The following is a 7500-nucleotide window of genomic DNA, read 5'->3' as shown; positions in this document are numbered from 1 at the left end:
ACAGACACTTGCGGCCCTCTGGCTTGGAAGCTCTCTGTCTGGAATGCTATGGTAACGCAGGAGAACTATGGGACAATGCTGGTCCTGTCTCTATTGTTCTCCTGCAGACCCACAGCACATCCCCTCAATGTGGCCTGTCTGTAGTCTGGACCTCCTTCCTCCCGCTCCAAAACAATGCATTACACTTGTGGCCGTTGATGTCGGGTTGTCTTGTTTTGTAGAGACTGAGACTGGGTTCACTACCCTACATACCTCCTGGGATAGAGACTGACTGGTTCACTACCCTACATACCTCCTGGGATAGAGACTGACTGGTTCACTACCCTACATACCTCCTGGGATAGAGACTGACTGGTTCACTACCCTACATACCTCCTGGGATAGAGACTGACTGGTTCACTACCCTACATACCTCCTGGGATAGAGACTGACTGGTTCACTACCCTACATACCTCCTGGGATAGAGACTGACTGGTTCACTACCCTACATACCTCCTGGGATAGAGACTGAGACTGGTTCACTACCCTACATACCTTCTGGGATAGAGACTGAGACTGGGTTCACTACCCTACATACCTCCTGGGATAGAGACTGACTGGTTCACTACCCTACATACCTCCTGGGATAGAGACTGACTGGTTCACTACCCTACATACCTCCTGGGATAGAGACTGACTGGTTCACTACCCTACATACCTCCTGGGATAGAGACTGAGACTGGTTCACTACCCTACATACCTCCTGGGATAGAGACTGAGACTGGGTTCACTACCCTGCATACCTCCTGGGATAGAGACTGACTGGTTCACTACCCTACATACCTCCTGGGATAGAAATTGACTGATCCACTACCTTACATACCTCCTGGGATAGAGACTGACTGGTTCACTACCCGGAATACCTCCTGGGATAGAGACTGAGACTGGCACTACCCTACATACCTCATGGGATAGAGACTGACTGATCCACTACCCTACATACCTCCTGGGATAGAGACTGACTGATCCACTACCCTACATACCTCCTGGGATAGAGACTGACTGGTTCACTACCCTACATGCCTCCTGGGATAGAGACTGACTGGTTCACTACCGTACATACTTCCTGGGATAGAGACTGACTAGTTCACTACCCTACATACCTACTGGGATAGAGACTGACTGATCCACTACCCTACATATCTCCTGGGATAGAGACTGACTGGTTCACTACCCTACATACCTCCTGGGATAGAGACTGACTGATCCACTACCCTACATATCTCCTGGGATAGAGACTGACTGGTTCACTACCCTTACATACCTCCTGTATCTCTGGAGAAGAGAGAGGACAGTAGACTAGTGATTACAGTGGTCCTCTCTGGAGAATAGAGAGGACAGTAGACTAGTGATTACAGTGGTCCTCTCAGGAGAAGAGAGAGGACAGTAGACTAGTGATGACAGCGGTCCTTTTAGGAGGAGAGAGAGGACAGTAGACTAGAGATTACAGCGGTCCTCTCAGGAGAAGAGAGAGGACAGTAGACTAGAGATTACAGCGGTCCTCTTCCTGTCCGGGGGGGTCTGTGTGGGCTCGTGTCTGGAAGTAAGGAATCTGTCATTTTTTACATTAGGAGTTATGTTCCCTCGGTGTGTTTTACCAGGAAACGTTGTTGTGATATATTAATGGGAACGGCCCTATGACGTAGCGGGGTGGTAGACGTTACACACACAGCCCAGCGGGGGTTGTGTTAATTGACTCACAGCAGGGTAATTTACAGCAATGGGTGGTGTTGTTGCTTCACAGCGGTCTGAAACGCTGTGCCACAACTATGTGCTTGGTTTTTTTTTTTTTGTCCGTCTGTAATCCCCATGGAAACAGACTGATCCTCTGTGGCCGCCAATACCTCCGAAAAAAAAACCAGGAAACCCGGCGCGAGAGAGTCTTGATAGGTGTGTTAATGATTTGTGACACGGGGATCACCAGAGGTAATGATTTTCATCTGGTGACAGTGGTGGGGGGGGGGGTTATAGACGATGTCCTCATCCTGTCTCCCGGCCACGCTGTTGTCTTAACCTTTAAAGAGCTTTGTAATATGAGCGACAGGCAGATGTTGCTTGTTACAGTCGTTCTCAGCTCTACCTTGTACCTCCTTGACGTTGTTTCTCCCCGATGATGATGAAGGAAAGTTTCTCCTGTTACTCGGCGTTCAACAAAGTCTTTGACTTGTGAAATATGTCACAACGAGACCAGTCAGTCACAACGAGACCAGTCAGTCACAACGAGACCAGTCAGTCACAACGAGACCAGTCTGTCACAACAAGACCAGTCAGTCACAACGAGACCAGTCAGTCACAACGAGACCAGTCAGTCACAACAAGACCAGTCAGTCACAACGAGACCAGTCTGTCACAACGAGACCAGTCTGTCACAACGAGACCAGTCAGTCACAACGAGACCAGTCTGTCACAACGAGACCAGTCAGTCACAACGAGACCAGTCAGTCACAACAAGACCAGTCAGTCACAACGAGACCAGTCAGTCACAACGAGACCAGTCAGTCACAACGAGACCAGTCAGTCACAACGAGACCAGTCAGTCACAACGAGACCAGTCAGTCACAACGAGACCAGTCTGTCACAACGAGACCAGTCAGTCACAACGAGACCAGTCAGTCACAACAAGACCAGTCAGTCACAACGAGACCAGTCAGTCACAACGAGACCAGTCAGTCACAACGAGACCAGTCAGTCACAACGAGACCAGTCTGTCACAACAAGACCAGTCTGTCACAACGAGACCAGTCTGTCACAACAAGACCAGTCAGTCACAACGAGACCAGTCAGTCTATAAACTGTGAAATATGTCAACTGTTTCAGTCACAACAAGACCAGTCAGTCACAACAAGACCAGTCAGTCACAACGAGACCAGTCAGTCACAACAAGACCAGTCAGTCACAACAAGACCAGTCAGTCACAACGAGACCAGTCAGTCACAACAAGACCAGTCAGTCACAACAAGACCAGTCTGTCACAATGAGACCAGTCAGTCACAACGAGACCAGTCAGTCACAACGAGACCAGTCAGTCACAACAAGACCAGTCAGTCACAACAAGACCAGTCAGTCACCACAAGACCAGTCAGTCACAACAAGACCAGTCAGTCACAACAAGACCAGTCAGTCACAACAAGACCAGTCAGTCACAACAAGACCAGTCAGTCTATAAACTGTGAAATATGTCACAACAAGACCAGTCTGTCACAACGAGACCAGTCAGTCACAACAAGTCCAGTCAGTCTATAAACTGTGAAATATGTCAACTGTTTCAGTCACAACAAGACCAGTCAGTCACAACGAGACCAGTCTGTCACAACAAGACCAGTCAGTCACAACAAGACCAGTCAGTCACAACGAGACCAGTCAGTCACAACGAGACCAGTCAGTCACAACGAGACCAGTCAGTCACAACGAGACCAGTCAGTCACAACGAGACCAGTCAGTCACAACGAGACCAGTCAGTCACAACGAGACCAGTCTGTCACAACGAGACCAGTCAGTCACAACAAGACCAGTCTGTCACAACGAGACCAGTCAGTCACAACGAGACAAGTCAGTCACAACGAGACCAGTCAGTCACAACAAGACCAGTCAGTCACAACGAGACCAGTCTGTCACAACGAGACCAGTCTGTCACAACAAGACCAGTCTGTCACAACAAGACCAGTCAGTCACAACGAGACCAGTCAGTCACAACGAGACCAGTCAGTCACAACAAGACCAGTCAGTCTATAAACTGTGAAATATGTCAACTGTTTCAGTCACAACAAGACCAGTCAGTCACAACGAGACCAGTCAGTCACAACGAGACCAGTCTGTCACAACAAGACCAGTCTGTCACAACAAGACCAGTCTGTCACAACGAGACCAGTCTGTCACAACAAGACCAGTCAGTCACAACGAGACCAGTCAGTCTATAAACTGTGAAATATGTCAACTGTTTCAGTCACAACAAGACCAGTCAGTCACAACAAGACCAGTCAGTCACAACGAGACCAGTCAGTCACAACAAGACCAGTCAGTCACAACAAGACCAGTCAGTCACAACGAGACCAGTCAGTCACAACAAGACCAGTCAGTCACAACGAGACCAGTCAGTCACAACAAGACCAGTCAGTCACAACAAGACCAGTCTGTCACAATGAGACCAGTCAGTCACAACGAGACCAGTCAGTCACAACGAGACCAGTCAGTCACAACAAGACCAGTCAGTCACAACAAGACCAGTCAGTCACCACAAGACCAGTCAGTCACAACAAGACCAGTCAGTCACAACGAGACCAGTCTGTCACAACGAGACCAGTCAGTCACAACGAGACCAGTCTGTCACAACGAGACAAGTCAGTCACAACGAGACCAGTCAGTCACAACGAGACCAGTCAGTCACAACGAGACCAGTCTGTCACAATGAGACCAGTCTGTCACAACGAGACCAGTCAGTCACAACGAGACCAGTCAGTCACAACGAGACCAGTCAGTCACAACGAGACCAGTCAGTCACAACGAGACCAGTCTGTCACAACGAGACCAGTCTGTCACCACGAGACCAGTCAGTCACAACGAGACCAGTCAGTCACAACAAGACCAGTCTGTCACAACGAGACCAGTCAGTCACAACGAGACCAGTCTGTCACAACGAGACAAGTCAGTCACAACGAGACCAGTCAGTCACAACGAGACCAGTCAGTCACAACGAGACCAGTCTGTCACAATGAGACCAGTCTGTCACAACGAGACCAGTCAGTCACAACGAGACCAGTCAGTCTATAAACTGTGAAATATGTCACAACAAGACCAGTCTGTCACAACGAGACCAGTCAGTCACAACGAGACCAGTCAGTCACAACAAGACCAGTCAGTCACAACAAGACCAGTCAGTCTATAAACTGTGAAATATGTCACAACAAGACCAGTCTGTCACAACGAGACCAGTCAGTCACAACAAGACCAGTCTGTCACAACAAGACCAGTCTGTCACAACAAGACCAGTCAGTCTATAAACTGTGAAATATGTCAATTGTTTCAGTCACAACAAGACCAGTCAGTCACAACAAGACCAGTCAGTCACAACAAGACCAGTCAGTCACAACAAGACCAGTCAGTCTATAAACTGTGAAATATGTCACAACAAGACCAGTCTGTCACAACGAGACCAGTCAGTCACAACAAGTCCAGTCAGTCTATAAACTGTGAAATATGTCAACTGTTTCAGTCACAACAAGACCAGTCAGTCACAACGAGACCAGTCTGTCACAACAAGACCAGTCAGTCACAACAAGACCAGTCAGTCACAACGAGACCAGTCAGTCACAACGAGACCAGTCAGTCACAACGAGACCAGTCTGTCACAACGAGACCAGTCAGTCACCACGAGACCAGTCTGTCACCACGAGACCAGTCAGTCACCACGAGACCAGTCAGTCACAACAAGACCAGTCAGTCACAACGAGACCAGTCTGTCACAACGAGACCAGTCAGTCACAACGATACCAGTCAGTCACAACGAGACCAGTCAGTCACAACGAGACCAGTCAGTCACAACGAGACCAGTCTGTCACAACGAGACCAGTCAGTCACAACGAGACCAGTCAGTCACAACGAGACCAGTCAGTCACAATGAGACCAGTCTGTCACAATGAGACCAGTCTGTCACAACGAGACCAGTCAGTCACAACGAGACCAGTCAGTCACAACGAGACCAGTCTGTCACAACGAGACCAGTCAGTCACAACGAGACCAGTCTGTCACAACAAGACCAGTCTGTCACAACAAGACCAGTCAGTCACAACGAGACCAGTCTGTCACAACAAGACCAGTCAGTCACAACAAGACCAGTCAGTCACAACGAGACCAGTCAGTCACAACAAGACCAGTCAGTCACAACAAGACCAGTCAGTCACAACAAGACCAGTCAGTCACAACAAGACCAGTCTGTCACAACGAGACCAGTCTGTCACAATGAGACCAGTCAGTCTATAAACTGTGAAATGTGTCAACTATTTCAGTCACAACAAGACCAGTCTGTCACAACAAGACCAGTCAGTCTATAAACTGTCAAATTCAGACAGAAATATCCCTGTTCCTGTGATTCTTGTAGTTTTTCTGCTATGAGTCTATAACATGAAGAGAACCAGTCTAATGTCCAGGGACTGTTCTGGTACTACCCAGCTTCCACCAGCCGAGTCAGGCTTCCCTCTCTCTCTCTCTGTCTTCGTGTCTGTCTCATCCTGTCCTGCAGGCTTCCCTCTCTCTCTCTCTGTCTTAGTGTCTGTCTCATCCTGTCCTGCAGGCTTCCCTCTCTCTCTCTCTGTCTTAGTGTCTGTCTCATCCTGTCCTGCAGGCTTCCCTCTCTCTCTCTCTGTCTTAGTGTCTGTCTCATCCTGTCCTGCAGGCTTCCCTCTCTCTCTGTTTGTCTTAGTGTCTGTCTCATCCTGTACTGCAGGCTTCCCTCTCTCTCTGTTTGTCTTAGTGTCTGTCTCATCCTGTACTGCAGGCTTCCCTCTCTCTCTGTTTGTCTTAGTGTCTGTCTCATCCTGTCCTGCAGGCTTCCCTCTCTCTCTGTTTGTCTTAGTGTCTGTCTCATCCTGTCCTGCAGGCTTCCCTCTCTCTCTGTTTGTCTTAGTGTCTGTCTCACTCTGTACTGCAGGCTTCCCTCTCTCTCTGTTTGTCTTAGTGTCTGTCTCATCCTGTCCTGCAGGCTTCCCTCTCTCTCTGTTTGTCTTAGTGTCTGTCTCATTCTGTACTGCAGGCTTCCCTCTCTCTCTGTTTGTCTTAGTGTCTGTCTCATCCTGTCCTGCAGGCTTCCCTCTCTCTCTGTTTGTCTTAGTGTCTGTCTCATCCTGTCCTGCAGGCTTCCCTCTCTCTCTGTTTGTCTTAGTGTCTGTCTCATCCTGTCCTGCAGGTTTCCCCAACTGGTGGCCCGATGTGATTTTTATTTGGCCTCCAGAGTTTTCTGAGCAAAACAAAAAATACCAACTTGTGAATGTAGTTGATGATCTCTGCTGTGGCCGTGTTAATGGTCCAGCTGGGTTTTTGTGTTGGTTCTGGGTTCCTCCTCCGTTCTGTTCTGTTCAGCTGAGACATTAAGGCATATGTCTCTGTGGAATGACTTGGCTGTGTTTCTTAGTGAACTTCTCCACGGGGGTGGAGCAGAACAGTAAAACAGGGCCAGCCAAGAGGACATGTTGTTCATGTTATCAGGCGGTGTTGCTCTGTTCCACTCACTGCTGTTAACCTAGTCTCTGGCAGACCAGGCCAGACCAGACCAGGCCAGACCAGACCAGACCAGACCAGGCCAGACCAGGCCAGACCAGACCAGACCAGACCAGACCAGACCAGGCCAGACCAGACCAGACCAGGCCAGGCCAGACCAGACCAGACCAGACCAGGCCAGACCAGACCAGGCCAGACCAGACCAGACCAGGCCAGACCAGACCAGACCAGGCCAGACCAGACCAGACCAGA

The sequence above is a fragment of the Oncorhynchus clarkii genome, chromosome 3 (assembly GCF_045791955.1).
Source record: "Oncorhynchus clarkii lewisi isolate Uvic-CL-2024 chromosome 3, UVic_Ocla_1.0, whole genome shotgun sequence".
Taxonomy (NCBI): domain Eukaryota; kingdom Metazoa; phylum Chordata; class Actinopteri; order Salmoniformes; family Salmonidae; genus Oncorhynchus; species Oncorhynchus clarkii.
The sequence above is the reverse complement of the archived record's forward strand: the minus strand, read 5'-3'. Positions refer to the sequence as shown.